The sequence below is a fragment of the Wyeomyia smithii genome, chromosome 2 (genome assembly GCF_029784165.1).
Source record: "Wyeomyia smithii strain HCP4-BCI-WySm-NY-G18 chromosome 2, ASM2978416v1, whole genome shotgun sequence".
Classification (NCBI taxonomy): Eukaryota; Metazoa; Arthropoda; class Insecta; order Diptera; family Culicidae; genus Wyeomyia; species Wyeomyia smithii.
The window spans coordinates 35,930,181-35,949,941 of NC_073695.1; the positions used below are offsets into that span (position 1 = coordinate 35,930,181).

The window sequence follows — 19,761 nt, forward strand, 5'->3', positions numbered from 1 at the left end:
TGAACCGTCATCGAGTGGCACGTCCGTTTTTCTGTGGTATTGGTATGTGACGCAATTTACTCGTGTGGATTATATGGTAAAATCCTTCAAAATGCCCAGCACTGCGTTCCATAGAATGATCCTGGGTTATAATCAAAATGTATCTCAGAAAATGATAGAGAATCTAGAGAAACTCTCTCTCTCTCCCTCTCTCTCTTCCTCTCTCTCTCCCTCTCTCCTCTCTCCCTCTCTCTCTCTATCTCTCTATCTCTCTCTCTCTCAATCTCTTTTTCGCTCAATCTCTCTCAATCTCTCTCTCCCTCCCCCTCTCTCTATCTCTCTTTCTCTTTTTCTCACTCCCTCTCCCTTTCTCTTTCTCTCTCTCTCTCTTAGTATCTCTCTCTTTCTCTTAGTATCTCTCTCTCTCCCTTTCTCTTTCTCTCTCTCTTAATATATATCTCTCTTAACCGCTCCCGCCTACAACCTGTCGAAATTCATCGGAAAAATCATACAAAATCAAATTGATAGTCCATACAACATAAAAGATTCGTTCACGTTCTGCAACTTTATCTGCTCAGTTACACTGCCACCAGACTATATTCTAATTTCTCTAGACGTCATATCGCTGTTCACATCAATTCCTAAAGCCCTAGTCACACACAACATAATAACACAATGGGAGAAGATCAAAGTTAATACAAACATAAACCTAGATTACCTAGAAACATTCAACAGCTATTATGAACATATTCAATTTACATATGAAATGGAAAACAACAAACGACTACCGTTCCTAGACATGACACTGATAAGACAGGAAAACCAAAAAATTCAAACAGAATGGTATATGAAACCGATAGCCAGTGGCAGGTTCTTGGATTATAACTCGTTCCACCCGCTCCATCAAAAAATAAACATGGCCAAAAATTTCATTCGACGAGTCGACAAATTATCCACTCATTTACAAGACGCCGACAAAGCCCGTATCATCCATCAACAATTGAGTCTCAACAACTACCCAAAATCGGTCAGGAACAAACTCATAAACCGCAGGCAAGAAAACATTATCACACCACAAGAATCATCCGATGAAAACCTGAAATATACTTACCGTTCAATACCATACATTCCATACCTGTCGAACCGAATCGACAAACATCTGAAAAACGAATACAAAAACATACGACTAGCACACTGCAACATAAAAACAGTTGGCCAATTACTCACAATAGTTAAAGACCCCGTCTCCCAGGAGCACCAAAACAACGTCATATACAAGATACCATGCAAAAACTGCGACGCCTGCTACGTCGGAATGACAACAAACATGCTTAAAACAAGAATCAGCGGACACCGAACGTACTACAACACTTGGGACAAACTACTACAGCAAGGCTACAACGCAACAGATCCACAAATTAGTTCACTAAAAGAAAAAACAGCACTAATGTACCACAGCATCACACAAAATCACAGATTCGATTTTCACCAAACGAAAATTATAGACAGACACGATAAACCACACGCTCTACCGTTTATAGAAGTATGCCATATTGCCAACACAGAAAATAGTATCAACAAACGCACAGACACTGAGGGACTCAACACTGTATATGCTGGTATTATACACACAATAAGAAATATCAATCACAACAAAACCGATAAACACAACAACCAATATGCAACCACAACCTAAAGTTTTTAGCGTAGCTCTCCAACACACTCACAACAAACTGTCAAGAAATAGTAGACTACTGAAAAAGACACAAAACCTATTGCTCTGATTAATTAAATACCGCTCGAAGTTATATAGTGCTAGAAAAAGCAGTACTAGAAAAAAGTGATAACTGTTATACAGTATAGTGCACACAAAAATAGAGACATATGCAGTGAGTACAGTTTGTTAAGAAACAGTCGAATTTAAATTTGAGAAAATCTATTTTTACACATAGCCAAATTAAGACGCCATTTGCAATACACACCAGACAACCTGTGTTGGACACCAACACACTGAACAATAAAACGATAATCTTTTCTGTAAGTACAAACACATACAAAAAACTCAAAACAGTAACAGAAAAAGGAAAACTACACGTATTGAATATTTTTAGACTCCTTGAAAAAGGTGAAATAAAGTCACCGAAACTGTCGGATTAAGAAACAAAAAATCGTTTTTGCTTCTATACACGGACTGATTAAGCCGATAAAACTACAAAATTAACCGCTACAGTCGACAAACAAACAAGTTCATAGCCATGGCCACCGTTTTAAAAGTCCCTTTCTATCAGAACGTAGAGCACAGGTACGGCATACACGCGAAAAACATGCTGAAGGATTACGCAAATACGATCTCCAAACTGGGCAGCATGTTAAGCCGAAAGTCTTTCCTCATTCTCTGTCGAAAAACTGGCGTGTTCCCAGCACACATCACAACGAATTTTCGTTTCGTTTTCCCGTTACTGGAAGATAACAGTCCATTCTCTTAACATCTCTCTCTCTCTCTCTCTCTCTCTCTCTCTCTCTCTCTCTCTCTCTCTCTCTTAATATTTCTGTCTCTCTTAATATCTCTCTCTCTCAATATTATTCTCTCAATCTCTCTCTCTCAATTTCTCTCTCGCAATCCCCCTCTCTCTCAATACATCTCTCTCCCTCTTATTTTCTCTCTCTCTCTCTCTCTCTCTCTCTTACACAAGACCAATGGCGAATACTGGAGAAAGGAAAACTTTATACTATAACCCATTATTTTCTCTATACTATACTCTATATTCTGTACTATAACCCCTTTTTTTAACTTTGTGACTTGAATAGACGTTCTTGTAAGTTTACAGAATGTTTTATGCCTTATGTTTTATTTTATTATACTCAAAATATAAAGTATTGCATTTTTGTCTCTGGATTGACCACAATCATATTCATCATTTTAGGACGGTTTTCTTCGTTATATTTGCTACTCGAAAAATAAGTGTAGTGTTAAAGCCGCCTTGTCGCTCGGTCTACCGTATAATTTGCCGAAATAAGATTTCTTGTGCGGTTAAGTGCTACGTAAAATTGCTCCGGAAAACATTAACACGCTTAAAAATTTGTCTTTGCACCTTATTAACAATTATATCAAAAGTCGGAATAACTGAACACTGACGGCTCTTGAGTTGATTTAAAGTAGATTCTTGTGTACATGGGAATTTTCAAAACTATTTAAATTCAACCAAACATAAAAGTTTAGAAGTCGAATACAAAAATATCACTTCTCTGTGCTTACTTCTTTCGTCAAGAAGTTTCCTCTTTTGTCGTTTGAAAAACAACATTAAAGAAGTTCCCGTCAAAAATTTGTCAAACAAAAATGTGTGTAAATCAGTTATTTTTTGATAAGGATATCAAATCATGTTTCTTTGTCAAGTTGAATTCGTACAGAACGAAGGAAAAATATTGATGCAAGATTCCTTTTTGGCGAATGCAAATTTCCGGACCTTTCTCTTGACTCCTTCCATCAAGTTTTGTACAGTTTTCTTGGTCACTTCATTCGCCGCAGAACGCCAGTTAGCCTAAAATTGCAACTTGTTGACAACTGTCTTTCGTGTCTTCTTGAGGTTCTGCTCACGATGGCCCAGTATTTTTCTATAGAGCGAAGCACTGGTGTCTTGTTTCCGCAACGACAAACTTTGAAATCCGGCCAATTCAGAACGGAATAGCTGTGTTGCTCGAGGAAAGACAACAGACGTGTTTCATGGGCATAGATTTTCTGGTTGACGGAACCTTTCGCGATGAAAATGTTGCTCTTCAAACCTCAGCAAGAGATGGCTTGCCACACGAGATATTTCTTTGCAAACTTCGAAAGCTTAGTATAGTCGAAAATCCCTGCCACCTTTTTTTCTTACAGTTGCCGTATAATATTCCTGTCCAGAAAGCTGTTTAAAGTTCTTCTTGACGTAAGTTTCATCATCCTGTAGCACCTAATCAAACTCCGTCAGCATCTTCACGTACAGCTTTCGCGATCGTTGTCTGGCCAATTTGCTTTGCTTAGACTCACAATTTGGAATCACCGCCTTTTAGTAAGTCGACAATTCGGCTTGTTTTTCAGCTCGGTACACAGATGTAGACGACACTACTCGCGAGAACGACCAGCCAAAGACAATCGTTTCAAGATGCTTTGCGATGGTTGCAGAGGGATAAAAAAATTATAGGGTATCGGACTACTTTAGCAGCGGTTTGCTTCGGCTGGTTTTGCGTTAGATTGCTGTAAAAAAACTTACCGAAGCAGTCCGGTATCATGAACATTGCGATACTTCGCATACTCTTTGCCCCACTGTCAGCTGTCGGTGCATGCTGCAAAACCATTGCTCGAAGAAAGCATTTTCGTTTTCGAGCACAGTTTCTCAAGCACTCTTTCTAGTCGAGCAATTTTAGTCGAGTACTCCTACTCGTTAGCAGGAACTCGCGTACTCTTTCACAGTCGCCGAGAAGCAATACAAAAAAGTTTTTGCGTGTCGGTGCGCACTTGCTGCTACTCAGGGGAATGCATGCAGCATCTCGAAAGCGTGTGTGCAAAAGACTTGAGAAGCGTAGCATATGTTTCGTTCTCAAGTAGGAGAAAGGTTTTGCTTCTCGCTCGCTTTGCAACTTTGCTGCTTGAAACTGCTGGCCACTCTTTTCATCGTTCTTGCGGCCCTCGGATTTTATCAAGATTTTTATTGATTTCTTGAAATAATCACACGTATGATTCAAGAAACTTTTGTATGGTAACAAAGCATATAACGTGTTTCTGTATAATTCTGAACTATAGATTCCTGAGAGCAAGTTTATAGAACTTTGCTGCGATTCGTAGGAAATATTCAAAGCTAATTCATAATCTACAATCCTTATGTTCTTTTCTAGATTTTTTCGAAACGAAGCCATTGTAGTATTTAAGCTTGGATTATGGGGAATTATATCAATAGCATTGCAATTAACTTACAAAAATATTTGTTGTTCTAGAATGAAATTTGCATCGTTTTTATCTTTATTGTTTCTGCACGTTCGATTATGTCAAAAACTTACAAGTTGTTTCAAAAATTTACAAGTTTTTTCAGCTATAAAAAATGGTTTAGGGTCGAAAAAATACAACCCAGACTCCAGTGGTGATATCTACGATATAAAAATGGAATTCCGTAACGCTTGATCTTATTGATATTATTCCCTCAATCTCTGAGGTGTACAGTAATCATCATCATTTTGAATCGTTCTAAATCAAAAATAATAAGCGGTGACATGCAGGTTTTTTAACATGAAATGTTCAGGAAAGACATTTGAGAAAAATTAATAGGTATCTAATTACTAAAACTTGAGATATTATTCACAAAACTACGTAAAACATGCAAAATTATGACTTTCTGTGCTAAATTTGCCTCTAAATCGAAATTCAAAGCGATGACATATGATTCTTTTTTCACTGAAATGTTTGTTAATGTTCAGGAAAGACATTTGAGGAAAAATAATCAGTATCTGATCACTAAAACTTGAGATATTATTCACAAAACTACGTGAAACATGCAAAATTATGACTTTTTATACTTAATTTGTCTCCAAATCAAAATTCAAAGCGATGACATGTGATTCTTTTTTCATTAAAATGTTCATTGATGTTTAAGTAAGACATTTGAGAAAAAATAACAGGTATCTGATTACTAAAACTCGAGATACTATTCACAAAACTACGTGAAACATGCTAAATCGTGATTTTTATGTTGAATTTGCCTCGAAATCAAAACTCGAAGCAGTGATCTGTGATTTTTACTATAATAAAATGTTCGTTGTGTTTAGAAAAGATATTTGAGTGAAAAATAATAGGTATCTGTTTATTTGAAAATTAAATATTTCCCACAAAACCACATAAAAATGCAAAACCATATTATTTTGCTCAATTTGTCTCTGAATCAGGATTCAAAGCGATGACACGTGATTTTTGTCAATAAAAGGTTCGTTGATATTCAGGAATTCGAGAAGAAATAATAGTTATCTGATAACTGAAAATAGAGATATTATTCACAAAACTAAGTAAAACATGGAATATCATGAATATTTTGGCTCAATTTGTCTCTTAATCCAAATTCAAAGCTATGATATATATTTTTTCCATTAAAATGTTTGTTTATGTTCAGGAAAGACTTTTGAGTAAACATAACAGATTTTTGATTACTGAAAATTGAGATATTATACAAAACACTACGTTAAACAAGCAATATCATGAATATCTGTACTCAATTTGCCTCTAAATCGAAATTCAAAGATATGATATGTAATTGTTCTTCATTGAAATGTTTGTTAATGTTTAGGAAATTTGAGAAAAAATAATAACTATCTTATTGCTAAAAGTTGAGATATTACTTTAAAAACTACGTATGTTGGAAGATGCTTTTCTGCATATAGAAAAACACATTAAAATACTCTTTTTAAAGTTTATATATATTATACATATAATACATCCAACATCTGCAAATATTTTCTTGCAGAAGAATTTATGTTTTAATTTGGTGCGAGTCGAGCAGAAAAAAATTACATTTCTATTGTTTTCGTAGTTTTGTGAATAGTAACACATTACGGAATTCGAAATACTTTTTTACTTTTACTAAAACTAGATCTTGACACATTTGGCGGGAGTAAAGGCCGCATTTCATCGGTTTAATCTTTTTTTTTTAGTTTATACGTAGTTATGTGGATTGAAATGTTAACTTCTTCTCAGACATCAACACCACTTGGACTTGGACACCAACAAACATTTTCGTTATAAAAATTCACATGTTATCTCTTTAGATATGATAATAGAGGAGAACTAAGCATAAATGGTCACGCTAAATCCTTCTTACTTTGATTTCTTTCTACTGAAAGTTACATAAAAAGAGGTTTTACTGTAAACGATTGACGAATATCCGGGTATCACCCAAGTGTGGTATATTCGGAACCGGGATGACCCCACATAACATTTTACAAAATAACGACTTCTGGTTGCAGGAAAATTATCTTAAGTGGTATTTGGCCAACCATTTCAATACTTTCGAAACTTCCGCACTCCATACGTCATTTCGAAATCCGAAATGGCGACTTCCAGTTTCTGCAAAACATCCCCAAATCACAAAATGCAATTCAATATGGGTATTTCCGTTCTGTGCGTTCTCAGATTGTTAAATTTTGTACTTAATGTGATGATGGACGTATAAGATGTGAAATATTTTTGAAGTGAGTTGTGCTAATGATGCAATGAATCATAAAAAATTATTCCTAATTTTGAATCTTTTGATCCCGAGCATCGCCGGGAACGTTCAACTAGTTCACAATATTTGTGAAAACCACGTCGAGGTTCGATTCAATGATTGTTTTTGGTTCATCCTCTGGAAAATTATTTTTTAAGTTTAATTCTAAACAATTTATGGTTTACTGGCATAATAAGTTTATGTATAGTAACAGTTAGTAAAAAAAAGGTTTCTGCACTGCTAGGTGGATTAATTCAGGTTTTTATTAATACAAGCGTAATCTACCATTACAACTAAGAATTGTGAACTAAAAAAACTTTTTTAATCAATTTGTACCGGTCGATTAAACTTGTATTCATTGAAAAACGTGAAATTGTGGCTCGTTTACAAATGGCACAAAGGCCCTTTTCTCATGTTTGGCATGATTTGTCACCACTGATAGTTTCTGAAGAGGTGAAGCTTTGAAAAAAATTTGTGTTCGACATGATGGGGTAAAATATGCATTTTCCAGTTTCCATTTTTACAAACGTTAAAAAAATTAGAGAACAGATCAGTTTTAAAAATTGAAAGACATCAAAAATGAGGTTTCCGTAACAACCCTATGAATCATGTATTTTGCTTGATATTATACACAACCAAACTTATGAATTTGTTCGAAAATAGGCAGCTTCTTATTAAAAACAGGAAACAACTTCATAAAAGGAACAGTCCAGACGATTTCAAAATACTTTTAGGAGAGAATGACAAAAAATAATAAATATATAATATAATATATAAAGATATATGCTAGACAGTGGATACAAGAAAGTGATCACTTCAACTTATTCATATTCTTTGGTGCTGCACGTAAAATGTAGTATGTAACTTTTAAAACACTTTTGTTATTTACCCGAATAAAACTCAAATCACCATTTATTAATCAATGTGTGAAGAACTTTCGTGAAATAATTTTGTCTTGCAAAAAACCTAAATTAATCCACCTAGCGGTCAGACCCAGCCTTTCTCATTCATACTTTTTATTTATGAAAATAGGTTTACAAGAACGCTTCAATCCAATAAATGTTTATTCACTCTTAAGGTTCTAAAAAATTGATGTTGTAATCTATACATATAAAAATGCAGTTCGTTCTGTCTGTCTGTCTGATCCATATAGGCTCGAAAACTACCGAACCGATCGGTGTGAAAATTTGTATGTATGGGTTTTTGCTACCGATAAAGGTTCCTATGATAGTTTGAGACCCCTCCTCCTTCTGGAAGGGAGGGGTCCCTTACAAATGAAACACAAATTTCTGCCCATCTCGAAAACTTATCAACTAAATGGAACCAAATTTGGCAGGTAAATGTTTTTAGTGCTAAAAAAAATGTTCATAATGTTTTGACACCCCTCCTTCTTTTGGAAGGGAGGAATGCCATACAAATGAAACACAGATTTCTGCACATCCTGAGAACTAACCAACTGAATGGAACCAAATTTGGCAGGTGAATATTTTTAGAGGTAACAAATATGTGCATGATGGTTTGACACCCCTCCCTTTACTATGAGGGAGAGGTCCCATACAAATGAAACACAATTTTCGCACAGCTCTAGAACCAATCAAGAAAATACAACCAAATTTGCTATGAGAATGTTTTGAGAGGTAACAAATATGTTCCTCTTCTGGAAGCACATGTTTCTGCACAAATTTCGGCACATCTCGCGAACTAATCAACTAAATGGAACCATATTTGGTGATTGAAAGTTTTCAGTGGTTACCAATATGTTCCATAACTGACCTCAGGCAACATTTTGGATTGTAAGATGGCAACTTCCGGTTTCTGGAAAACAGCCAAAAATGGCCGATTTCCACCCAATGTAATAATATCCGGATCTAGAATGATACACAGGAGCTCAAATCGACCACAGATACCATTTTGAATTCTAAGATGGCGACCAGAAGCCAGAAGCCAGAATGTTGCAAGAAGCTAAAAATTGAGTTCAGACACCACTATGAATTGTAGGATGGCAACTTCTGGTTTCTGGAAAACAGCCAAAAATGGCCGATTTCCGCTTAACATGAGTATCTCCGGAACTAGAATGATACACAGCAGCTGAAATCGACCACAGAACCCATTTTGGATTCTAGGTTGGCGACTTCCGGTTCCTGGGAAACAGCCGAAAATGATCGAATAACACCCAATATGGGTGTTTCTTCAATCAGAATGACGCTCAGAGGCCAGAAATTATCTTAAATACCATTTTGAAATCCAAGACGCGACTTCCGGTTTGTGACAAACAGCCTAAAATAACCAATCAGGCACCATTTTGAATTGTTTAATGGCAACTTCTAGGAAACAGTCGAAAATAACCGAAATATACTCAATATGGATATCGAGATGATGCATAGAAACCAAACATTGACCCTGGACACTATTTTGAATTTAAAAACGACCACTTTTAGTTTCTGGAAAACAACCAAAATAACTAAATACCTGTGTCAGATTGATGCCAGAAAATCTGCTGAAAATGACCGAATACCACCCAATATGAATATATTCAGAATTAAGGCGATGTACAGAAGCCAAAAGTCGAGGATGTTGTCATTTCGATAAAACCAGTCATTTCAAACGATTTGTTATTTGACTTTGATCATATCCTATGGCCGATTCTCCGTGCATTTGCAGACTTTAAACACATCGCAAGGAATCAAGTAATTTGGAACGTTCAAATAGTACGATACCACATTTAAATTATATTGAGGTCACAAATATCGATCACAGCAGGTGTCGTTTTAAATTTCTTTTCTTTCCATAACTTTTGAGCCATAATCAAATTGTTATTAAATTTGTTATTTGTAAGTTTGAGAGATGACTCGTTCGTATGACACTAGTTATGTTCAAATAAGTCATGTAATTTTTGAGATAATAGACTTTCGTTGTTCTAGTAACAAATTAATAACGATTACTTAAGTTCGATTATAATCAAATGAAATGGAAACGTATAGGGCAGCCGAACTTTGAAACCACGTGTTCAATCATAATTCATCAGTTAACGCTTAACTAGTCCGCTCGTCTGATAATAATGTTGATTGTGTAGTTTCTGAGATAATGAAGTTTCGTGATTTTCACATTTCGGTACATTACAGACGAAGTTACAGTTCGATTACAGTAAATTTCAATGGGGTGTTATGAGGCAGCTAGATTCATCAATTGACATTAATTTTGTGGTAATCGGTTCAGCCATCTCTGAGAAAAGTGAGTGAGTCCAAGTAGTCTTCGGAATATGTTCCTTTTCAAAGCTGGATGTCACATTTTTAAACATAACAGTCAAAGTAATAGTCCGATTGCAAAACAAATGAATAGGGTCTTATGGGGCAACTAGACCTTCCATTTGACACTGATTTTATGAAAATCGCTTCAGCCATCTCTGAGAAATATGAGTGAGATTAAACTGTCTTTAGAACACGTTTTTTTTCGTAACTTTTGAACCACTAGTTCAATCTTTATGAAATTTTAAAGTTAAGGGTTTTTTAGGTAGCCCGTTCATTTGAAACCAATTTTGTTCAAATCGGTTGTGTAGTTTTAGAGATAATGATGTTTCATGATTTTTACATTTTGATACATAACCTCTAAACTAAAAATCCGATTACAATAAAATTGAATAGGGTCTTATGGGACAACAAGACCTTTCATTTGCAATTAATTTCATGAAAATCGCTCCAGACATCTCTGCGAAAAGTGAGTGAGAAAAAAAATCTGCACATACACACACACACACATACACACACACACATACACACACACACACATACACACACATACATATATACACACACACATACAGAAAATGCTCAGCTCGTTGAGCTGAGTCGAGTGATATATGCCATTCGGCCCTTTGGAGCACTTTTATATCTTCGGTTTTGCAAGTGATTGCTATACCTTTCTAGGAGAAAGGCAAAATGTCTAATAATAACACTGGTCAACACGGGTGCGCTCCTAAAGCGCAAACCAAAAAACCAGAAAAAAATGAAAGATTATGACTATTCAACCTTTCCTATAAATTTTGGTGTCCCTAGCCGTTTTTTTTAGAGATTTAAATGAGTTTACTCGGAAACATAACGTTGAAGCGACGAACCCGAATTTCTATACGGCACTCTCACGTAAGTTGACGCGTTTTGGAATTTTGGGCACCAAAATTCATAGGAATGGTTAAATAGCTCTAATCTCTCAATTTTTCCGGTTTGAGATTTTGAAATGCCCCTTCATTTTGTCGACCAGTGTAATAAACACTGATTCTTTCATATGAAGCGTACGCAACGAGTATTAGCAATTTGGATGTTAACAAGCTCCGGAATGTGTGGATCTCAAATTTAGTGTTGCTATTTGCTCTACTATTTTTCGATAACTTAAAAGCATCATTTATGTTTAGAACCAATAAATTAAACTTCTTTTTTCTGGAATTTTCTAGGTAACTTTCAAGTTGAACATTGAAAATTGTTTCAACTAGCCCCGTGTTACCTTAATGAGTTAGATATAAGTTGTTCAGGAATGACTTCTAACGAATTGCCTGAACGTTCTTTTGAAAATATTGAAAAAAAAAATTAAGATCCTACACTGAAAAAAAGTTAACACAAAAAGTGACCTCTAAAAAATTGGTCATGCCATATTTTTTCAAAATAAGTTTTTTAAATAGAAAATTCAGTTGCCTAAAACGCTTCTGAAAAAGCAACAGTGGGCACTCTTAAAAAGAAAAAAATCTCTGACAACATTTTTTTTTTGCGTTTTCACGTTTTTTGCCTTTAAAACCAAATCCGTTCTGTATAACAAGAGTTTGTAGGGAATTTCTGAATTTTTATTTAAAAACATTGGAAAAATAAATTTTGAGATCCTACACTGAATTTTTTTCAAAAACAAAAAGTAGGATTTAAAAAATATTTGGCCATAACAGATTTTTTTTCAAAATAAGTTTTTTTAATTAGATTGAAGATTTCGTAGCTTACATTTTTTTTGCACAAACCAAAGCGGGCTATAAAATAGTTTTCTTCCTTTTCCTGTTGCTACTGTTTGTTTTTGTTATAGAAAATTCTGAATTGACGGGAAGTGCTTGGTTGTTAAATGATACGTTAAAGAAATTATTGAGAGGAAGAAGGGTAAAAAGTGCTTTTAAGACCCCCAAAGTTGGTGCCTATGATTACAGCTGTTACAGCAGAATTAAGTTTGATTACGCAGGTCTTGCTGTTAAGCCGCTGTCGACTTTGGTTGAAACCAACAACCAGCTTTTTCAGAACCGGCAGAATAAAGCCAATTGGCTCACAGGTTTTCACGTTGATACTTCCTTTGAAAGGAATGGTTCAATAAATAAAACTAAAGACATGCAGTAAGATGATTTGAAGAGATGATGAAAGATGAAAAGTGATTTGAAATATCCGTTTTTTTCTGCATTCCCGGTAGAGCGGTTGTTTTTACTTTTCTCTCGAATTGTTCAAAAAATTGCGTTGAAAAAGCCTCCCAGTTGGACTCGAACGCCTTGGCGCTGTTGTATGTTCGAACCCTGATTCGGGAGAGAGAAACTGTTAGAGTCAATAGGATCGCTAGCCTCGTAATTGTTCTGTACACTATAACGGTTGGCTGCGAAGTCTGAGCCGAACAAAAACAGGTGGGCAAGTTCCGAAACGGTGTGTATTACCTGGGCTTTGCTTTTGCTTTATAAAAGCAATGCACTCCTGGTCACCGGTAACTACTTCTTTGATCGCTGCGAAAAAAATGTGATGAGAGAGCCTGTTTTTTTTTTCAGAATATGTTGCTAATTTGTATCTGCCGTTTTTTTCCCAATGTTATTTTCTGTTGCACAACAGATACCTCTTTCAACATCGCCTGCTTATTTGAACAAGAAATGGGAAAAAAGGCTTTTAGCTGAAAAAGAGACTTTAAAGACCTTTTGTTGATAAAAGAGACTTTTTAGAGACTGTTTCTGCGTGATGTGACGACATCCCGTCCAGAAGAAAATTTGTTTTCGAGTGGAACACTCGACGCAGAAACACACAGGATGTCTTAAACTGATTGAGCATGTATGCCGATGGCATTCAATTGAGCACAAACTCAGAAGAAACTTTGCGAGTCTTTCAGTTGTTCACTAGTTTCGAAGTGTTAGCAGGAGCATAATTAAAATAGTAAAAAAATGTAACAATCAATGTTTTTCTACATACATTAATGTTTTTCTACATAGTACATGTTACAGGTTAAAAAGGCGAACAAGGCCATGTGGGTTGACTTTAATAAAAACAGCGAAGAAAATCAATAAGAATGAACAACTTGCTGCGTTCTATGACCTAAATTGAATAATTTTTTTGTTTTCACCGAAAATGTCCGGGGTCCGGAAAGCATTACCCGGTCCGTTCCGAAGTCCGGATGGCTCCGTTCCGGTCCGGTCCGGAAAATAATCGGACTTTAAAGGTTCCGGTCCGATCGGACTTCGAACCGGACCGGACCGGACTTTTACCGGACCTTACCCGGTCCGATGTCGAACACTTCTCCCGAACATCTAGCAGTTTGTAGCTTTAGTTCAGTCGAAAACCACTTTCTGAAGGCTTAATAAGATGAAAATAAATAAAATTGTTTACTTGGGCTTGAACCAAAAACCATTTGCAACATGCGAAATCACTTTCAAATCAAGGATTATTAAAGTCGAATCGAGCGCATATGGCTCAAAATCTGATTTAGTAAGTAAGGATAATGAATACGTTTTGCCTTTCTCCTTGCAAAACCGAAAGTATCAAAGTGCTCCAAAGGGCCGAATGGCATATATCACTCGACTCAGCTCGACGAGCTGAGCATTTCCTGTATATGTGTGTGTGTATGTGTGTGTGTGTGTGTGTGTGTGTGTGTATGTGCAAAATTTTATTCTCACTCACTTTCCTCAGAGATGGATGGACCGATTTTCATGAAATTAATTGCAAATGAAAGGTCTTGTTGTCCCATGAGAACCTATTCAATTTTATTGTAATCGAATTTTTAGTTTAGAGGTTATGTATCAAAATGTAAAAATCATGAAACATCATTATCTCAAAAACTACACAACCGATTTCAACAAAATTGCTTTCAAATGAACGGGCTACCATAAAAACCCTTAACTTTTGGATTTTATAAAGATTAAACAAGTGGTTCAAAAGTTATGAAAATGAACGTGTTATGAAGGCTGTTTAGTCTCACTCATGTTTCTCAGAGATGGCTGAAGCGATTTTCATAAAATCAGTGTCAAATGGAAGGTCTAGTTACCTCATAAGACCCTATCGATTTGTTTTGCAATAGGACTATTACTTTCCCTGTTATGTTTGAAAATGTGACATCCAGCTATGAAAAGGAACATATTCCGAGGACTACTTGAACTCACTCACTTTTCTCAGAGATGGCTGACCCGATTTCCACAAAATTAGTGTCAATTATTAAGTCTAGCTGCCTCATAACATCCTGTTGAATTTAACTGTAATCGGAATGTAACTTCGTCTGTAATGTACCGAAATGTGAAAATGACGAAACTTCATTATCTCAGAAACTACACAACCCATTTGATCAATATTATTATCAGATGAGCGGGCTATTTAAGGGTTAACTGATGAATTATGATTGAACACGGGGTTTCAAAGTTTGGCTGCCCTATACGTTCGAACTTAAGCAACCGTTATGTACAAACTTGTTAATAAAACAACGAAAGTCTGTTATCTCAAAGATTACATGACTTATTTGAACATAACTAGTGTCATACGAACGAGTCATCTCTCAAACTTACAAATAACCAATTTCATAGCAATTGTTTATGTGGCTCAAAAGTTATGGAAAGAAAAGAAATTCAAAGACTATTTAAAACTATACCTGCTTTGATCAATATACGTTGCCTCAACAAAATTTAAATGTGGTATCGTACTATATGAACGTTCCAAATTCATTGATTCCTTGCGATGTGTTTAAAGTCTGCAAATGCACGACAAATTGGCCATAGGATATGATCAAAGTCAAATAACAAATCGTTAGAAATGATTGGTTTTATCGAAATGACAACATCCTCGACTTTTGGCTTCTGTACATCGCCTCAATTCTGATTATATTCATTTATGGTGGTATTCGGTCCTTTTCGGCAGATTTTCTGGCATCAATCTGACACCGGAAATATCCTTATTGGGAGGTATTTAGTAATTTTGGTTGTTTTCCAGAAACTAAAAGTGGTCGTTTTTAAATTCATAATGGTGTCCAGGGTCAATGTTTGGTTTCTTTGCATCATCTTGATTACGGAAATATTCACATTGAGTATTATTCGGTCATTTTCGACTGTTTCCTAGAAGTTGCCATTTAGCAATTCAAAATGATGCTTGAGGTCAATTGTTAGCTCATTGCATCATTCTGGTTCCAGAGATACTCATATTGGATGGTATTTGATTATTTTAGGCTGTTTTTCACAAACTGGAAGTCGCCATCTTGGATTTCAAAATGGTATTAAAGATAATTTCTGGCCTTTGAGCGTCATTCTGGATGAAGAAACACCCATATTGGGTGTTGTTCGATCATTTTCGGCTTTCCCAGGAACCGGAAGTCGCCAACCTAGAGTCCAAGATGAGGTCTGTGATCGATTTCAGCTGCTGTGTATCATTTTAGATCCGGAGATACTCATGTTGGACGGAAATCGGCCATTTTTGGTTGTTTTCCAGAAACCAGAAGTTGCCATCCTACAATACATAATGGTGTCTGAGGTCAATTTTTAGCTTCTTGCAACATTATGGCTCCGGAAATACTCATATTGAGTGGTATTTGGTCACTTTCTGTCATCTGAGCGTAATTCTGGTTACGAAAACATCCATATATAATGTTATTTGGTCATTTTCGGCTGTTTGCCAGACACCGGCAGTCACCATCTTAGAATTCAAAATGGTATCTGTGGTCGATTTTAGCTCCTGTGTATCATTCTAGATTCGGATATTGTTATCTTGGGTGGAAATAGGCCATTTTTGGCTGTTTTCCAGAAACCGGACGTTGCCATGTTACAATCTAAAATGTTTCCTGAGGTCGATTATGGAACATACTTGTTATCACTAAAAACATTCACCTGCCAAATATGGTTCCATTTAGTTGATTAGTTCGCGAGATTTGCAGAATTTGTGCAGAAACATGTGCTTCCAGAAGAAGGAGGGGCGTCGAACAATTATGGACAAATTTGTTACCTCTCAAAACATTCACATACCTACTTTGGTTGTATTCTCTTGATTGGTTCTTGAGCTGTGCTTTGCACGTATTTGTTACCTCCAAAAACATGCATATGCCAAGGTTGGTTCCATTCAGTTGGTTAACTTTCGAAATGAGTATAAATTTGTGTTTCATTTGTATGGAACCCCTCTCTTCCAGAAAAGGGAGGGATGTCGAAACATTATGGGCGTATTTGATACCCCTTGAAACATTCACATGCTAAATTTGGTTCCATTTACTCGGTTAGTTCTCGAGATGTGCAGAAATTTGTGTTTCATTTGTATGGAACCCCTCTCTTCCAAAAAAGAGAGGGGCGTCCAACTATTATGGATATATTTGTTACCCCACAAAACATCTACATGCCAAATTCGGTTTTATTTGCTTGTTCTTAAGTTGTGCAGAAATTTATGTTCCATCTATATAGGACCCCTCCCTTCCAGAAGAGGGAGGGGTCTCAAACTATTATGGGAACCTTTATCGGCACCATAAACCCCTACATACAAATTTTCATGTCGATCGTTTCGGTAGATTTCGAGCCTATACGGATCAGACAGACAGACCGGGCTGCATTTTTATATGTATAGATTACAACATCAATATTTTAGAACCTTAAGAGTGAATAAACATTTATTGGATTGAAGCGTTCATGTAAATCTATTTAAACAAATAAAAGTTTGAATGAGAAAGGCTGGGTCTGACCGCTAGGTGGATTAATTTAGGTTTTTAATAAATAAAGTGAAAGTTTTCGTAAGAATATTTCAAAAAATTATTCTTGATTCCATTGAAAAAATTAAAATTTTATGATTACGTTAAGATAATGCATTATAATGTCCAAAGGGATGAAAACGTTTGTATTGCTTAAGTATTAAAAAAAAACTGAGAATAAAACAAGTTTGACCACATATCTTGTAGGCATATGTTTCTGTTTTTAAGGTAATAATATTTATCATCCCAATCAAAATATACATTACAACATTTAGTTCAATTTATATTAGTACGAAGCTGATACAAATTTCGTATTCTTTTTAAGTCCAAGGCTATAAAATTAGTCAGAAGGGGTGAAACATAAATTACACCGAGAAGAAAAAAAACGAATATCTTTTATAAAAATTCGTATGAAAGTTACGATGAATGTTGAATTTGTCTTGCCTTTTGGAGACACTCTCACTGTCACTGAACTTGTTTGTTGCTATATTACGTTGCCGAAAAACTATTGATATAAACAAAACGAAACGGAACTTTTTTTTTCTTCCCCTTCTAATTTCCAACATTTTTGTGGAGGGGGGGAGGTAGAATAACATAAAATGAGAATAAAATTTGTAACGGCCTTCGTAACCATAAAAAATTTAAACTTGCGTGTTCGTCTATCATATCGAAAATATAACAAAGGAAAAAACGATATATTGCAAAAAAATCACAGGAGGGTTGTGTGCAAAGCCACGACCGCAAGGTTGAAGTAGAATACTTTTACACAGCTCTACTTACGGCTGTAAATTAACCTACGGCCGGCGTATCGGTTCGCGCCGCTTATCGCGTTTAGCCTGGCAGAGGCCTAATGCGCACGGCCAACACAATAGAAAGGTGTTTTCACATTGAAAATTAGACACGGCTTCACTGGAGTAAGTGTTGACAAATGCATTTACCGCTAATACCGCCGCTATCGTACAATAAATGACGCGCGTCTAAGAACACCCGAACTGTTTCGCCGTGCCGCTTCCATTTACTTCCTTATTACATCGGCCTTAGGGAAGTACCGGCTGAACCTATCGCTGAAGCTGTTACCATACTGCTACTGGTACCCAAAGCTATTAACTCTTCAAATTAAGTGTTTTATTTGTCCTCAAAAGAACAATTGTTCAATTCCATATCGGATATGATGCAATCGCATCTCTGTAATATTACCGACAGTAATATTCTTCTAAACAAAATGATCCTACTTTTCCATTAGAGGAAGTGCCGGCTGATGTACCGCAAAAATCTCGCCCGATCGCTCGCGTTGGCGTTCATCCTGGCAGAGGCCTGAGACGTGATGACCAACCACAGGGCAAGTGATTTGTTTAATTTGAAGGCAGCCACAGGCGCGACCCGCTGCTATGGTCTGTTACTGCTGAGTGCCGATATCTGCTGTTACTGCTGTCAACGTTTTGGACGGTCCATCCAGTTCACCTTCCGACTAATGAATGTAGCTAGTTTTCCCAGAAACACTCTTTTATAGCCGAAGGGTGCTACGTAATAGGCCACGTCTTTCAGTTCAGGTTTACCATTTCCTTATGTTCTTTAGACGAATTATTCCACAATTCGCATATGATCTTTGTATCCAGCGAATAAACACCGATGGTGCTCTCACACACGCAACGGGTTTAACCCGTATCTTATTGCGGTTTGTAACATCAAGCGATTTCGTTTGCTCGCTGTTGCGTGTTGCATCTACGTCATTGTGAATGCGGTCTAACAGGGCAGTTTGTTATTCAAAGTTGGTCATGCTGATCGCAGCCTTTGCGCTGCCCCTACAGTGAGGGGTTTACTAAATAAAGTGAAAAATAGACAACTACAACAGAGTTTGATTGCATCTCGCACAGAATGTCTGCTTGTGTTGATGCCAGAAAATTATTAACCTTCAATTATTTTTTTATTTGCCTTGAAAAAAGCATGTTGCGGTTCAGAATCGGTTGCTAATTACAACCTTCGAGCTGCCCTAACACTGGTGGAATTAAGATACACGGACAACATGCACTGTGGAAGCTATTTCACATTCAGTATGTTAGACGGGTGCGACAATTTTAAATTGCTAGGATGCAACACAGAATGCTTGCTTGCGTTGACAAAAATTGTTAACTTTCAATGACTTGTTTATTTGCCTTGAAAAAGGCATTTTGATTTCCGAAATTGGATTTCCTGATGGCAATCTTCATGCTGCCCCAACACGGGGGAATAATGGCTGTCTGGCGACACACGCTGAAAAAAACCGCGCTGCTCCTGAGACGTGGTGACCAACCACAGGCAAATGTGCTGCTGCTAAGGAAGGACTGCTGTTGTCGCTGTCTAGAACTATTATGAGCGGCTCCGGCTGGAACAGGCTCTTATAGAGGCCAAATAGCATGTTTTCAATTGCAAGGTATATGATCATGTCGACCGTGCTTGGGAAGCAAGCATATAACGACCAATCAGAGGTCGAATTTTTCGTTTTGACAAGGCTTGACTATTTTCAATAGTACAATAGTGTAAATAATAAAATTACAATTATCTTATTTTGGGAAGAATCTTAGAAGATTTTCCAATCTATTGCTGCAAGAACGAAGGAAACCCATCGAATACTAACCGATTTATTAGCATTTGAAATTGGACATATTTTTCA

At 36.4% G+C, this 19,761-nt stretch overlaps 1 protein-coding gene across 1 annotated transcript in view; it reads right to left on the bottom strand.

The window, feature by feature from the left end:
- The window catches only part of LOC129724507 (uncharacterized), a 589,670-nt gene that overhangs the window by 295,923 nt on the left and 273,986 nt on the right, over positions 1–19,761 (bottom strand). The window lies entirely within an intron of this gene.